The sequence below is a fragment of the Dendrobates tinctorius genome, unplaced genomic scaffold (genome assembly GCF_039654945.1).
Source record: "Dendrobates tinctorius isolate UK_male_01 unplaced genomic scaffold, ASM3965494v1 ptg000055l, whole genome shotgun sequence".
Taxonomy (NCBI): Eukaryota; Metazoa; Chordata; class Amphibia; order Anura; family Dendrobatidae; genus Dendrobates; species Dendrobates tinctorius.
Genome location: NW_027361723.1, coordinates 6,786,547 through 6,804,618, shown reverse-complemented (window position 1 = coordinate 6,804,618; position 18,072 = coordinate 6,786,547).

Below are 18,072 nucleotides of genomic sequence, written 5' to 3'. Positions count from 1 at the left end.
ATTTTTATGCCCTTAAATCACAGAGATACGGCACACAAAAAACTTGATAAGTAACATTTCCCACACGTTTACTTTACATCAGCACAATTTTGGAACCAAAATTTTTTTTTGTTAGGAAGTTATAAGGGTTAAAAATTGACCAGCGATTTCTCATTTTTGCAACACCATTTTATTTTTACGGACCACATCACATTTGAAGCCACTTTGAGGAGTCTATATGATAGAAAATACCCAAAAGTGACACCATTCTAAAAACTGCACGCACCCCTTAAGGTGCTCAAAACCACATTCAAGAAGTTTATTAACCCATTAGGTGCGTCACAGGAATTTTTTGAATATTTAAAAAAATGAACATTAACTTTTTTTCACAAAAAAAATACTTCAGGTTCAATTTGGAGAAATTGGACTGCAAAAGTTATTGTGCAATTTGTCCTGAGTACGCTGATACCTGATATGTGGGGGGGAACCACTGTTTCGGCACATGGCAGAGCTCAGAAGGGAAGGAGCGCTGTTTGACTTTTTCAATGCAAAATTGGCTGGAATTCAGATCGGACGCCATGTCACGTTTGGAGAGCCCCTGATGTACCTAAACAGTGGAAACCCCCCACAAGTGACCCCATTTTGGAAACTAGACCCCCCAAGGAACTTATCTAGATATGTGGTGAGAACTTTGAACCCACAAGGGCTTCACAGAAGTTTATAACGTACAGCGGTATAATTAAAAAATCATATTTTTTCCACAAAAATGATCTTTTACCCCCAATTTTTATTTTCCCAAGTGTAACAGGACCCTAAAAGTTATTGTGCAATTTGTCCTGAGTACGCTGATAAACCACTATTTGGGCGCATGGCAGAGCTCGGAAGGGAAGCAGCGCCATTTGACGTGTTTGGCTAGAATTGAGATCGGACACCATGTCGTGATTGGAAAACCCCTGATGTACCAAAACAGTGGAAACCCCCCACAAATGACACCATTTTGGAAATGAGACCCCCTAAGGAACTTATCTAGATGTGTGGTGAGCACTTTGAACCCCCCAGTGCTTCACAGAAGTTTATAACGCCTGGGCGTGAAAAAAAAAAAATGTGTATTTTTTCAACACACATCATCTTTTAGTCACCAATTTTTTTATTTTCCCAAGGGTAACAGGAGAAATTGGACCCCAAAAGTTGTTGTCCAATTTGTCCTGAGTAGGCTGATACCCCATATGTGGGAGAAAACTACTGTATGGGCACATGTCGGGGCTCGGAAGGGAAGTAGTGACGTTTTGGAATGCAGGCTTTGATGGAATGGTCTGCGGGTGTCATGTGCGTTTGGAGAGCCCCTGATGTACCTAAACTATTGAAACTCCCCACAAGTGACCTCATTTTGGACACTAGACCCCCCACGGAACTTATCTAGATGTATGGTGAGCACTTTGAACCCCCAAGTGCTTCACAGAAGTTTATAACGCCTGGGCGTGAAAATAAAAAAATCATTTTTTTCCACAAAAATGATATTTTTGCCCCCAATATTTTATTTTCCTAAGGGTAACAGGATAAATTGGACCCCAAAAGTTGCTTTGCAATTTGTCCTGAGTAGGCTGATACCCTACATGTGGGGGTAAAACACTGTTTGGGCGCATGGCAGAGCTTGGAAGGGAAGGAGCAGCATTTGACTTTTTCAACTCAGAATTGGCTGGAATTGAGATCAGATGCCATGTTGCATTTGGAGAGCCCCTGATGTGCCCAAACAGTGGAAACCCCCAATTCTAACTCCAACCCTATCCCCAACACACCCCTAACCCTAATCTCAGCCCTAGCCCTAATGGGAAAATGGAAATAAATACATTTTCTTTTAATTTTATTATTTTTCCCTAACTAAGGGGGTGATATCGGGGGGTTTGATTTACTATTTATGGCGGTTTTTATTTTTGGCAGCTGTCACACGCTAAAAGACGCTTTTTATTGTAAAAATAGTTTTTGCATCACCACATATTGGGAGCTATAATTTTTCCATATTTTGGCCCAGAGTCTTGTGAGGTCTTATTTTTTGCGGGACGAGTTGACGTTTTTATTGGCACCACTTTCAGGCACGTGACATTTTTTGATCGCTTTTTATTCAGATTTTTGGGACGCAGAATGAACAAAAACCAGCGTTTCATGAATTTCTTTTGGGGGGGTGCGTTTACACCGTTCCGCGTGCGGTAAAATTGATAAAGCGGCTTTATTCTTCGGGTCGGTACGGTTACCAGCGATACCTCATTTAGGTCTTTTTTTATGTTCTGGCGGTTTTATGCAATGAAAACTATTTTATATAAAAAATAATTATTTTTGCATCGCTTTATTCTGCGAGCTATAACTTTTTTATTTTTTCGCTGATGATGCTGTATGGCGGCTCGTTTTTTGCGGGACAAGATGACGTTTTCAGCGGTACCATGGATATTTATATGTGTCTTTTTGATCGCGCGTTATTGCACTTTTTGTTTGGCAGTATGATAATAAATCATTATTTTTTGCTTCGTTTTTTAATTTTATTTTTTAAGGGGTTCGCTAAAGGGGTTAACTAATGGGACAGTTTTATAGGGCAGGTCGTTACGGACACGGCGATACCTAATATGTGTACTTTTTTTTTTTTTTTTTATTTCCATAAAATGGATTTATTGGGGGAATATTTTTTTTCTTTCTAATTCATTTGGCAATTTTTTAAAAATTATTTTAACACTTTTTTTTTTTTTTTACTTTATTGCATAGTCCCAGGAGGGACAAAAAAAATGTCCTGTGACAGATCTCTGATCTGTCACATCACAGATCACTGTGACAGATCAGCAATCTGTCACAGGCAGTGCTGCAGACTTCCTCATGCCTGCGCTTTGCAGGCACTGAGGAAGTCAGCTCCCTGCAGGCCCCCGTCGCCATCTTGTATTTGGGGGCCTTCAGGGAAGGAGCCCCCGCAGTAGCGTTGCACATTGCGCTGCTGTGGGGGGCTCAGGGAAGCACGGAGAGAGCCCCCTCTGTGCCGATGCTTCCCTTTAACCCCCCGGTACACCGCGATCATGTTTGATCGCGGTGTGCAAGGGGTTAACGTGTCTGGGTGGTCCGTGACCGCCCCTGACACATTGTGCCGGGTTTCAGCTGTGATGATCAGCTGCCACCCGGCCGCGATCAGCGGCGCTCACCACGTGGGCGCCGCTGTTCGCGCTAGACGTACTATGCCGTCCATGGACAAAGGGGCCCGGGTCCCATGGACGGGATAGTACGTCTGATGTCAGAAAGGGGTTAAACAAAGTCTATGTTGGTGGTCAACTAGCCATATACCTTCATGGGCGGACTTGGAATTTTATTTTAATAAAAATTCCCCTCCTTGTTCTTATTTTGAATCTATTGACATCTAAGCATTTATCTCAGTCTAATCATCCAATTTTTATGGCTGCTATTGTGGCTTGGAGGAAGTTTTTTTAAATTTAAGAGTGGTTTTTCTAGGATTCAACTCCTGTTGAGGCTTCCTCTCTCTTTTCTGGCCTCTGTTTATTCATTCGATTTGCATTCTACTTGGGCTGACTGGGGTATTACTAAATTAAATGGCATCTTTGATGGTCATAAATTTGTATCTTTTTCTCATCTTAAGAGTAGGTTTGGGGTTCCCTCCTCTGCTTTTCTATACTTTACTATGTTGAAAGAATTTTTGTCTCCACTGGTGACTCGTTGCCCTCCGCTATCGGAGCCAGCGGTCGAAATTTTATGTAACTCAGGCCATAATATTTTTTGGTCCACTCGTTATATCTACCAGTGGTTCAACAACGATTCTGCATTTATAAAATCCCCATATATGAAAAAATGGGAATCGGTTTTGAATTTTTCTGTTACCTCAGATGTTTGGGAACTGACCATGAGTCCTACTTTAAAATATCGAGATGGTATTACTCACCATCTCGTCTAGCTTTTATCAATCCTTCCACCTCCCTTCTCTTTTGGAGGGATTGCGGGCATCATGGTAGCCTTTCCCATTTATTTTGGTTTTGTCCACGTCTTCAGCATTTTTGGGACGACATCTCTCTTATTTCTCATATTTTAAATCAATCAGATTTTTCACTGACTCCTCAGTTCGCCCTGCTCGCGTTGGATGCAAGTCGTTTGAATCCTTCTGTTAGGAAATTGGTTATTCATTTACTTTTGGTTTCTAAAAATGAAATTGCGTTTTATTGTAAATCCACTCGAGTGCCCTCTTCACTCGATGTTATTGCAAAGCTGACTTTACATAAGTCATATGAGCAAAAATTGGCGTTGCTGAATGGCTGTCTTCCTTCCTTTATAAAGAAATGGTCTCGCTGGCTGGAAATGTTTCCATGAGTTCTTCTTATTATTTATAGTCTGGTTGTTTTTTATTTTTTTCTTTCATGTGTCATGAGGGCCTCACAATATTGAATTTATGTATGCTCTGTTATAAAAATCTTAATAAAATTGTTTGGAAAATAAACATCTTCTGAAGCCATATGGAAGTCATGGATTGACACACAGGAAAAAAATCATTAACTATCGATTAAGAAGAGCGCGAAGAGTGGTGGAGTGCGCTTTTGGGATTTTAACATCAAAATGGAGAGTGCTGTTAACTGCCATAAAAATGAAAACTGACACTGTGGATGAGGTGGTGAAGGCGTGTGTCATCCTGCACAATTTTGTAATTTCAAAGGAACCAGTTTCCCGTGAAGAAATGGTTGTTATCACCAGACAAGTTTTCGGAGTACTGTGTCAGTGACAAAAATGAGGGACACATTTGCTGATTATTTTGTATCACCGGAAGGAAGAGTTGACTGGCAAGATGACATGGTATAATATATATATTTTTTTTCAATGTTATACCAAGTTTCCTTTTTTGCATAGCAAAAACTTTTGTAATTTTTCCTTGTTTCATAGTTTTGGTACCTTTACACCAATTTTGTCTAATAAAAGTGTGGTGTTTTTTCCATGTACACCACTGTTGTTCCTTGACCATTTTTGTACCTTTCAAAAAATGTTGTGTATTTAACCTGTACACCTCTGGTGTATCTTCACCATTTTTGTACCTTTACCAAAAAATGTTGTGTATTTTACCTGGACACCACCGGTGTACCTTGAACCTTTTTGTACCTTTTCCAAAAAATGTGTATTTTACCTGTTCACCACTGGTGTACCTTGAACCTTTCTGTACCTTTACCAAAAATGTTTATTTAACCTCAACACCACCGGTGTTTTTTGTTTTTTTTACTTAACACTAAAGAAAAAAATTAAACAACACAATAAAATTCTTTTGAACCAAAAAATATTTTATTTATTTTGACAATTTGTTAAAAATTATTTACAAATGCCGGTATGGTTGGGTGGAGATATCATCGGAGGGGTTAACAAGGCTGACCACATCGAGGGGGGGAGGACTGGGAACAAGGTTGGTGAGGATCAGAAGTGGATGGGGGGTTTAAAACATGAGGTTGGGACGGGAGTTGATGGACAGAGGAGGTTTGTGGGAACATTGAAGGTGAGTATGGGGGTGGGTACGGTGAGGGCATTGGGGTATAATGCAATGGGGAAGGAAGGTACTGGGAAGAATGGAATGGTGAATTTGAGAAAGGAGAAGGAGTGGTGTAGGGAAGGTGACCTGACGGACAGACTTGTCAGAATAGAGAAAGGAAGGTTTGCACAGTTTAGACAGGTGTCAGTTATTACAGTGGGGAAACAACTAGGAAAGTGTAGTACCTTGGGTTGACAATTAGAGGGCAGGGAGGAGTGTGAGCATAGGACTTGACATCAGCTTAGGGCTTAAGAAACCGTTGGTCATGGGGGCGGAGTTAGAGGGAATCGGGAAAGATATAAATTTGACAGGAGGGTTCCAGAAAGTTCCAGTCCCCAGGGGGAGCTCAAGTGACAGGAGGACTACGACAGTTTGTGCACTGTGAGAAAACCAAACCAGGGGGACTGAGGAGAGAGAAAGTCAGGGGGGTGGTCCTGACACAAGAGTACCGCAGTATAGACGAGGCACAGAGGTAAAGCATACCGTATTGAGAGAGACGACTGATCAGCAAAAGTACTGTTGGTTTACGGGCCTAAGGCGACCACAGTGATGGATCTGACAGGAGCGTCGAAGAGTGAAGAGGGGACGGTGTGTACATGTACGTCCCCGGTGTAAAGTACGGTGTGCGTGAAGCGGCCCTGGCTATGGATGGCCGTGAAGGAGATATTGTGGTGTACTGTGAGGGACGTCAGTCGGACGGTGAGAGAATAAACTTGGACCTGTTGAACCCGAAACCTGCCTCATCTTGTGTCTATACGTTGCTGCGCGGTACCCAGAGGGACCACCCCCCAGCCCACTGACCCTACAATGGTAGGAGGATGGATGGTGGGAGGATGGACGGTGGAATGAGGTGGTGGAATGAGGTGATGAAATAGGTAGATGGGTAGGTTGGGAGGTCTGGGAGATTGCAGTCACTAGAGCATTGTGACAGCTTTGCATCACATGCATCTGCAGGTGAGGATTAAAATTTTCCATGTGCCGGACAACTGATTGGAAAAAAATATGTCTCGGCGCCTGGTTTGACTCTGAATGCATCCTCTCCATATAACTTCTGAGTTCCATGATATTTTGATTTATCATGTTCAACCCAGAAGTTATCTGTTGCCCTAAAAGTCGGAATGCATTCTGGATGCATGCATTCAGATTCAAACAGTCAGAGAAAAACATCCTTTCCTGACCTCTCAGACGCTGCCGTCCAGAACCAAAAGTTGGTAGAGATGTTGCGGCAGTGTCAGAGGGATGGGGTAAAGGGTACTGTAAATCGTCACCTGCAGCTTCATGTGATGAAGACTACCCTGCTGCTCCAGTGCTGGTGGATGGGACAGAACATTGACCGACCCAAACAAAGATATTATTATCTCATTGAATAAATATTGTTATTTTGTTTCTAAAAAAGTTAACTCTTTATTTTTCTGTAATAAAAAAACTGTGAATGTTAATTTGATGTGCTTCATGTTTTCTATTTACAAAGTGTGCTTCATTATAACAAGCAGTTCTATTAGATAAGAGATTTTCTGCTCAAAAGTATTCATCGGTTTTAATGAGACGTGCTTTTACCAACTCCGTGAAATTAAGCCAGGAGTCACTAATAAAAAATAAAACTAAAACTCCAACTGATAAAGGATACACGCTCAATAATATTACACAATTTAGCTCAGAACATAAAAAAAGTACGAAATATACTTCAGAAAAATTGGCATATTCTTTTGAATGACACCGTCCTTAGTAAAATTTTACCCAGGAACCCCAAGGTTACTTTCCACAGGGCCCCACAATTAGGAATATGATAGCTCCCAGCCATGGTAAACCATGTGTAGATACATCTAATACTATACCTACTAATACAACTAAAGGCATTTTTAAATGTGGCTCTAAGATTTTTTTGTGCTGCCAAAGCATCAACCACAAATCTGACAGTATTACATCGTTTGTGACTATATAGAGAAATTTTTGATCAATTATGTTTTAAATAGTAATTCAGAATTTGTCATATATGTAATTGATTGTAGGACGAACAACACAACCCCTTCTCTTAAGATTAAATTGACATAGGCACAATATTAAAAAAGGCTTTCTTGACCATGGATTGTCGAGACATTGCACTTTCATGCATGAAAAAAATTTTAATTAAAAATTAGCCCTATTCACCACATTCCAGCAAATGTCCATAAGAAGGCAGCTCCTGCTGCTGAAAGTGAACTTGTCAGTTAGCTAGACAGGCTCCTGTCCTGTGTGAAATCGATCTTCCAGTATCTAAGTAGATTGCAACACAGTTTTAAGCACAATCTCAGGAGGCCCCATTTCCTAATTGAAATTGTTTGGGCAAAAACTGTGTTGCCATAAGGAAACAGAAGTACAGATTTCCTCTTAAAAATCGTTAGGTCTAATTTATGGGTTCAGCCAGGCGTTCCTATTTAATTCAAATAGTTTGTGGAAAAACCGTGTTGCAGTGATTAATCAGATGGCCACATTTCTGCTTAAAAATCGTTAGGCCTAATATAGGGGTTCGGCCTATTATGCAGGTTCAGGCAGGAGGCCGCATTTGCTAATCCAAATTGTTTGTGATAAAACTGTGTTACTGTGAAGAATCAGAAGGCCAGCATTCCTCTTAAAAATCGTTAGGTTTAATTTATGGGTTCAGCCAGGAGTCTCTATTTGCTAATCCAAATAGTTTGTGGTAAAACTATGTTGCACAGAGGAATCAGATGGCCACATTTCCATAATATAGGCGTTCGGTCTAATATGCTGGTTCAGCCAGGAGGCCGTACTTGCTAAATCATATTGTTTGTGATAACGCTGTGTTGCAGTGAGGAATCAGAAGCCACATTTCCTCTTAAAAAAGTTAGGTAGAGTGTTGTTTAGGCACACTGTCACGGTCACGTGTGTCTGGATGCAGTGAGTACCGCAAGGCGAACCCATGACACGCGTGACCCCTGGATACACCGCCTCCAGTAGGGCGAATTTAAATAATAAAACGTGCAGCTGGATACACCGCCTCCAACTGGCGAATTTATATATACAGTAGTCTGGAAACCCCGCCTCCAGTAAGGCGAATTTAAATAATAAATGGGAAACCTGGGTAACAATAACAATGGTGGGCCCTGCAATAGGGAATAGGGACGTGGAGACCTCCTGTACTCACCTGAGCCAGTGTCCCTGCACTCCTAACGTTCCCTATGCCGGTTCCGCACCGGGCGACGCACGCGTACCTCAAACCCTGACTCGCCCTGCACCTAAACCCTCACTAGGGAATTGGTTGGTGCGGAAACTAATCCCACCACTGCACTAAACACACATAAGGGAAAATGACAATACAGGGGGAACACCACTTAGCTTTGCTCTGCTGCGTACGCTCCTAGCAACAGAGCCCACCACCTACGTGCATCTTCTCCTCCAACCGGATCCATCACCATAGCCGGATCCATCACCCTAGTGCAGCCTTGGAGCAGAGTCCACTACCAGTTGCAGCTGCCCAGTAAACAGAGTCCCAAAGATGAGTCCAGCTTCTGCCAAAAAGTCCAGCATGCTCGAGTCCAACTTTTCTGCCAAGAAGTCAAGCATGCTTGAGTCCAGCTTTCAACAACCAAGTCCAGCATGCTGAGTGCAACTCTCACCATAGTCGCCACTCCACCAAGCCTTGCAAGCACTTCCTGCTGACACCATAAACTGCGACTCCACCACGCCATGCCAGCCCTTCTTGCAGACACCAACGTTGAACTCCACCAATCCATGCCAGCACTCCTTGCAGACTCCATAGCTGACTCAACCCCTCTGGCTGGGCTGCCCAGGACTCTCATTCAGCTCCTTCATCACCCAGGCTTGCTTCCCAAATGACGAACTATCAATATCACCAACCATCATCAAACACACCTGAAACTCTTTTATAGAGCCTCAACCAGATTTGTAATACGTGCACATTAAAACTAAAGTGTAATACCACTCACCACCACCGGGGCAACTTAGAACAAATGACACCACGTGTAATAATTCTAATGGCCACCGGGGGCAATCAACCCACTTTGGCACCAAGCCAAAGGAAAAAAAGTTCACTTTGTCCATTTACTTGTCAGATCCACCTTGGATCATGACACACACTAAGAAAATTAATAATAATTGTTTAATTAATGACAAGTGACTGACAGCTGTGGGCCTAAAGGCCTAAAGCTGTGAAACATCACGTTACAAGAGAGGGTACATACGACATGAGTTGGAAATAGCGAGGTCGTGGTGGTAGGGGGAATAGGCTTGGTGTTCGACATATACAGTATAAGCCCATCAAGAGAATGCCAAGAGTGTGCAAAGCAGTAATCAAAGCAAAAGGTGACTACTTTGAAGAACCTAGAATATAAGACATATTTTCTGTTGTTTCACACTTTTTTGTTAATTATATAATTCCACATGTGTTAATTCATAGTTTTGATGCCTTCAGAGTGAATCTATAAAATTTTCATACTCATGAAAATAAAGAAAACTCTTTGAATGAGTGTCCAAACTTTTGGTCTGTACTGTACGTGGGTTAGATGTTAATGAAAATTTAACTGAACTAACGTCTTGTCCTATCCAAAGATCACAGAGAACATCCGCTAATGGACGGATTACTCGACTTCCCTTCTTTGGCAACCACACAGCGGTATGCCTTGTGGATGAGGGCCAGATCTCCTCCTCTTCCACCTTAACATCACACACAGTACAATCCTCAGGTGGCACCCTAATCACCCTTGATTCCCCTCACATCACATATTTCCAAACGTCCAACTGACTGTGGGGAACCACAGATGGGTCAGTCCGCAGAGATGTTCACACATTCCATTCTATGGGCATCAGAGGTCTGCTCCAAAAGTTCACAGAATTCAGGAAGAAACAATCTGCACCAATGAATAATTTTTTTTCATATTTAGATCCGGGGACAAACCAAGTAAGGTTCGAGCAGAATCCAGACCCTAGTCAGACATTTGGGGGTTGAGGTGATCTTCACGAGACTCGTATCAGAGGCGCACGCGGAATGGACTGTGGTTTCAGGGCAGGAAGAGGAGGTTGATTCTCAGGATGAGGAGTTGGAGAATAGAGAGGATGACAAATGAGGTTGTAGATACCACTTGGCATGAACCCAGAGCTACGCAGCCAAGTAGCTCAGCAGAGGAGGTGGAGGAAGATGATAGACCTAAGTCTTTTGTCAACCTACGCAACTATGTAACATAGTAAACTCCTTTCCCAATACATCATTGTGTGAAGAACTAACTCTGTAGCCTGAAACGCCAAGTCAACCGATCATTCAAAATGAATGAGCATTAAATCATTGTTGTCATTCCGGGATATCTGTAAATTTTCGAGTTATCCCAGCCCGGCCGGAAGAATTGCAGTCAAGTGAAATTAGGAGACTAAGTATTCCTGCTCTTAAAGTAGAGAGGCCAACTGATGAAGACCAGGCAGGACCTTTGGGGATGGCGGGGATGGCAAGGCTAGCGGAAGCATAAAGTTTAGCAGCAGTTGCTGGAAGGGTAGCAGGAATACCTTCACTATCTTGGACTCCTGTTCCACTGGCCACTCCACACAGTTAAGACACCTACCTCGACCAAATTCTACTGTGATCAGAGCTCGTTGACAACCCTACAGCCAATGGATATTCAATCACTTCAAGATGAAGCACTATTTTTTATCCAGAAACGATTGTTCTGGGTCACTGATGGAATCAAAAAGCCGTTTGTGGCCAACATGATTAAGAGATGACTTAATGTTACATGTTGCTTTCATAGAGGAAGTGTCACGGGGTTACCGCGACAGAACAGAGCCAGAGAACCGCAGCGTCTTGTGGCTTCTGCGTTGCCGCCGAGAAGAAGCACTTCTCCGGCGTATTAAGGGTGTTTAAACGTTTCTTTCAGCAGGACAGGGGTTAATAGGTCTTATGGAAATCCCTGCTTTCAGCTGTGCTTGGTTAACCACTCCTCTCTCCTATAAAAACTAGGTCCACTGGCCAGATCTTTGTCTGAGATAGCATTTGCTTCAAGGATCTGGAGAGAGAGAGAGGAGCTGGTGTTAGGAGTGCTGGAGGAGTTTATTGTGCGACTACTGTGTGGTTTGTATGCTTGGAGATTCCTCATCCATTCCTGCTTTTTCTTCCCCCATCCTTCACACCCTGGTGTATACTGGTGTATACCTCTATTGCTTGTGAGAATATTATTTGTGAGTGGAATTTTCTTTTACCTTTGTCTCGTTCCCCTGTTTGTTGGGTTGGTGTACTTCGGTACACGGTAGCGCCTCTCTTCCCCAGGAGGGGGACAGACGCAGGGCTGAAGCTAGGAGGCAGGGCTGAAGCTAGGAGACAAGGCTAGGGCGGAGGCCCCGGCATCCTCGCCATCTGAGGTATCCCGGGGAACAGGGCGAGTTAGGGTGCCCCCTAGTGTCAGGGCCAGGAAAGGTGCCCCTGGTCCCAGGTTACTCGCCAGCCCAATCGTGACATTATCTCAGACCAAGATCTAGCCAGTGGACTTAGTTTTTATAGGAGAGAGGAGTGGTTAACCAAGCACAGCTGAAAGCAGGGATTTCCACAAGACCTATTAACCCCTGTCCTGCTGAAAGAAACAAACACCCTTAATATGCCGGAGAAGTGCTTCTTCTCGGCGGCAACGCAGGAGCCACAAGACGCTGCGGTTCTCTGGCTCTATTCTGTCGCGGTAACCCCGTGACAGGAAGTCTTTGAGACGGCACAGTCTTCATCTCAATTAAAACTGCACATAAGATCTGTGAAATATGTTGTCAAATAAATTGATATGCCAAAACATATGTCAATCTGTTCCTGTGCTGGTTTATGGACAAAATAATCAATGGGAAACAGAATCCCACTGGGAAACAATGATCTTTTGACAAAATGGTTCTTTCTAATGAGATCACGGATACCAGCGTGGTTCTATAATAGGAGCCACTGGTGTAGTTATAAAATACATTTAAACCCCTTACAATTTCTCAGTACTGTAACCCCATATAATCAGAGCCTCTGGGCGCAATAGTAATATATTTTTTATTTTTAAGTTTTTATTCTGACATTTGCGGTGATTATTGTCTTTTACCTTTGCTGCTGCAGTCTTTATGTAATTAAGCGCCACTGTATTATCTTCAAGTTTTATAAACAAGTCACCTTTTTTCAGTTGGCTGCTGTATTACCTAAAAATGGGGGATTTGATGCCAGATCGCAGTGACAGTTTGTGTAAGATACAAAGGTTTCTTAACCGTGCACAGGCACAAGCACCCCACATTCCTAGAAAAGATAGCATGCATAAATTGAAGGATTCCCTTAGAAATTTGGAGAACCTATTGATTAAAGAGATGCGTGACCTCTGGGAAGTGGCTACCGTTGAACGCTATTTAGCGTATGATTGTATTCCTAAGGGTTTAGTGGTCTACAAAGCCCTTACAGGTGACATTGGTGATGCAACTGTATTATCTGAGTGGAACATGGCGTTCAAGGAATTTTCTAAACAAGCAGTTGGTTTTATTATAGAAAAACGAAAAGGACAACTATTAGAAAGTAAACAAAAAATCTCCAAACTATTTGAGACTATAAAGCCCTTTGAAAATCACCCGGAAATCATTTATTTGTCTAACAGCATCCGTAAACAAATATTTAGTAAGGAACAAGAAATCATAAATAAAAAGAAAAAATTTGGTAGGGATACCATTCCAGAAGGCAACCTCCGTAATAAATAACTTTCTGAACAAGTATATGAGGTCATTGATGAGATCAATACTAGACAATCAGAAACTATTATATCGGAAGATAGATTTTCTACTCATCCAGTTTCGGATGAGGAATTACCTTCCGCTCCCCCTTTCTCCATCAAGGGTAATAACGAAATAAGACAAGAATCTACCAATTGTAATAGATCTACTTTTAGGTCTCCTAGAGCCCCAGCCTATTACCAACCCTTCCAGAAGTGAATCACCTATAGTCAGTGACGTAACTACAAAGTTATGGGCTCAGCACCCCCCCCATGCCAAAATATTTTCCACCCAAATTCACATGTTCCCTATTCATTTTGCACACTATAGTTTTGTTGCAAACGAATATATAAAGCTCAAAGTGTGTGTGTGTGTGTCCGGGATTGGCATCCGCACCGTCGCAGCTACAGCCACAAAATTTGGCAGTCACACGTCTGGACCCCGAGAGTGTCCTAAGCTATGTTGTGAGGCGAAATTTTAACCCAGCGCATTCCAATTCACCAAACAATTTTGCCCCTATCTACATACTGGGGAAACAGTGTGTGCGTATCAAGCCCCGCCCCTCATTATGATGTCACAATGGTTGCCATGGCGACGCTGATGTCATCAAAGGTTGCAAGCACCGCTGCTCATTATGTCATAATGGTTGACTATGGGATGGAGGATGTGTGATGGGTATATGGGCACTGGACTATGGGATGGAGGATATGTATGATGGGTATATGGGCAAGGGACTATGGGATGGCGGATATGTATGATGGGTATATGGGCACGGGACTATGGGATGGCGGATATGTATGATGGGTATATGGGCACTGGACTATGGGATGGAGGATATGTATGATGGGTATATGGGCACGGCCCTATGGGATGGTGGATATGTATGATGGGTATATGGGCAATGGACTATGGGATGGAGGATATGTATGATGGGTATATGGGCATGGGACTATGGGATGGAGGATGTGTGATGGGTATATGGGCACGGGACTATGGGATGGCGGATATGTATGACGGTATATGGGCACTGGACTATGGGATGGAGGATATGTATGATGGGTATATGGGCACTGGACTATGGGATGGCGGATATGTATGACGGATATATGGGCACTGGACTATGGGATGGAGGATATGTATGATGGGTATATGGGCACGGGCCTATGGGATGGTGGATATGTATGATGGGTATATGGGCATGGGACTATGGGATGGAGGATATGTATGATGGGTATATGGGCACTGGACTATGGGATGGAGGATATGTATGATGGGTATATGGGCACGGCCCTATGGGATGGTGGATATGTATGATGGGTATATGGGCAATGGACTATGGGATGGAGGATATGTATGATGGGTATATGGGCATGGGACTATGGGATGGTGGATATGTATGATGGGTATATGGGCACGGGACTATGGGATGGTGGATATGTATGATGGGTATATGGGCACGGGACTATGGGATGGTGGATATGTATGATGGGTATATGGGCACGGGACTATGGGATGGCGGATATGTATGATGGGTATATGGGCACGGGACTATGGGATGGCGGATATGTATGATGGGTATATGGGCACGGGACTATGGGATGGAGGATATGTATGACGGGTATATGGGCACGGGACTATGGGATGGAGGATATGTATGACGGGTATATGGGCACGGGCCTATGGGATGGTGGATATGTATGATGGGTATATGGGCATGGGACTATGGGATGGTGGATATGTATGATGGGTATATGGGCACGGGACTATGGGATGGAGGATATGTATGATGGGTATATGGGCATGGGACTATGGGATGGCGGATATGTATGACGGGTATATGGGCACTGGACTATGGGATGGAGGATATGTATGATGGGTATATGGGCACTGGACTATTGGATGGAGGATATGTATGATGGGTATATGGGCACGGGCCTATGGGATGGTGGATATGTATGATGGGTATATGGGCATGGGACTATGCGATGAAGGATGTGTGATGGGTATATGGGCACGGGACTATGGGATGGAGGATGTGTGATGGGTATATGGGCACTCGACTATGGGATGGAGGATATGTATGATGGGTATATGGGCACGGGACTATGGGATGATGAATATGTATGATGGGTATATGGGCATGGGACTATGCGATGAAGGATGTGTGATGGGTATATGGGCACGGGACTATGGGATGGAGGATGTGTGATGGGTATATGGGCACTGGACTATTGGATGGAGGATATGTATGATGGGTATATGGGCACGGGCCTATGGGATGGTGGATATGTATGATGGGTATATGGGCATGGGACTATGCGATGAAGGATGTGTGATGGGTATATGGGCACGGGACTATGGGATGGAGGATGTGTGATGGGTATATGGGCACTCGACTATGGGATGGAGGATATGTATGATGGGTATATGGGCACGGGACTATGGGATAGTGGATATGTATGATGGGTATATGGGCATGGGACTATGCGATGAAGGATGTGTGATGGGTATATGGGCACTGGACTATGGGATGGAGGATATGTATGATGGGTATATGGGCACTGGACTATTGGATGGAGGATATGTATGATGGGTATATGGGCATGGGACTATGCGATGAAGGATGTGTGATGGGTATATGGGCACGGGACTATGGGATGGAGGATGTGTGATGGGTACATGGGCACTCGACTATGGGATGGAGGATATGTATGATGGGTATATGGGCACGGGACTATGGGATGGTGGATATGTATGATGGGTATATGGGCATGGGACTATGCGATGAAGGATGTGTGATGGGTATATGGGCACGGGACTATGGGATGGAGGATGTGTGATGGGTATATGGGCACTCGACTATGGGATGGAGGATATGTATGATGGGTATATGGGCACGGGACTATGGGATGGAGAATATGTATGATGGGTATATGGGCACGGGACTATGGGATGGAGGATGTGTGATGAGGATATGTATGATGGGTATATAGGCACGGGCCTATGGGATCGTGGATATGTATGATGGGTATATGGGCACGGGACTATGAGATGGAGGATAATTATAATTTGTTATAACTAACCACAGTTAGTTACTATGCCCGGGCAGCGCCGGGCTCTTCAGCTAGTATTTAATAAATATAGACATACATACAGTATTTAAAGCAAAAAATATTCAAATTATACAGAAACAAAGGTTGCTTACAAGAGTAGAAATCCACCTAGATTATGTCTCTCCGCTCCATATGTGCAGTGCAGTGCAGCGCTATCACCCCTCTCCGATCCATATGTGCAGTGCAGCGCTATCACTCCTCTCCGATCCATATGTGCAGTGCAGAGCAGCGCTCTCACCCCTCTCTGGTCTCCCCATGCACAGAGCAGCGTTCTCACCCCTCTCCGGTCCATATGTGCAGAGCAGCGCTCTCACCCCTCTCCGGTCCATATGTGCAGTGCAGAGCAGCGCTCTCACCCCTCTCTGGTCTCCCCATGCACAGAGCAGTGTTCCCACCCCTCTCCGGTCCATATGTGCAGTGCAGCGCTCTCACCCCTCTCCGGTCTATATGTGCAGAGCAGCGCTCTCACCCCTCTCCGGTCCATATGTGCAGTGCAGAGCTCTCACCCCTCTCCGGTCCATATGTGCAGTGCAGAGCTCTCACCCCTCTCCGGTCCATATGTGCAGTGCAAAGCAACGCTCTCACCCCTCTCTGATACATATGTGCAGTGCAGCGCTCTCACCCCTCTCCGATCCATATGCACAGTGCCTCGCTCTCACCCCTCTCCGGTCCATATGTGCAGAGCAGCACTCTAACCCCTCTCCGCTCCATATGTGCAGTGCAGAGCAGCACTCTCACCCCTCTTTGGTCTCCCCATGCACAGAGCAGTGCTCCCACCCCTCTCCGGTCCATATGTGCAGAGCAGCGCTCTCACCCCTCTCCGGTCCATATGTGCAGAGCAGCGCTCTCACCCCTCTCCGGTCCATATGTGCAGTGCAGAGCTCTCACCCCTCTCCGGTCCATATGTGCAGTGCAAAGCAACGCTCTCACCCCTCTCTGATACATATGTGCAGTGCAGCGCTCTCACCCCACTCCGATCCATATGCACAGTGCAGTGCTCTCACCCCTCTCCAATCCATATGTGCAGTGCAGAGCAGCGCCCTCACCCCTCTCCTGTCTATATGTGCAGTGCAGAGAAGCGCTCACTCACCCCTCTCCGGTCCATATGTGCAGTGCAGAGCAGCGCTCTCACCCCTCTCCAGTCTCCCCATGCACAAAGCAGTGCTCACACCCCTCTCTGGTCCATATGCACAGAGCAGCGCTCTCACCCCTCCCCGGTCCCAGTCCAGCACACATGATTTAAAAAAAAAAATCCTCACTTTCTTCTCATGCCAAAATCCCCCCACCTATAGGGAAACTGAGCGTCACACCTGGGGTGTATCCAGGTCTCCTTAACCCCGCCCCCTCATAGCAAAAACTCCATATAAACTATTAGTGTGTTGGCACAATTTCCAGATCTTAATCAGACACAATCGAACTAAAAGGGGAGGCATCGCTGGGAGCAGCTTCCTGGCTTGACGCGCCGGTCATGTGATTAAGCCCTTTCCACGTCATTATGGGCGTGGCTTGACTTGCGGCCGAAGCGCCACGCTTGCCGCGCTGCAGTGCTGTTCTCCCCGCTTCTTGTCAGAGCGGGTTGCGCCAGTTTAGTTCGATTGTGTCGGATTAAGATCCAGAAATAGTGCCAACACACTAATAGTTTATATGGAGTTTTTGCTATGAGGGGGCGGGGTTAAGGAGACCTGGATACGCCCCAGGTGTGACTCTTTTCCCTGTAGGTGGGGG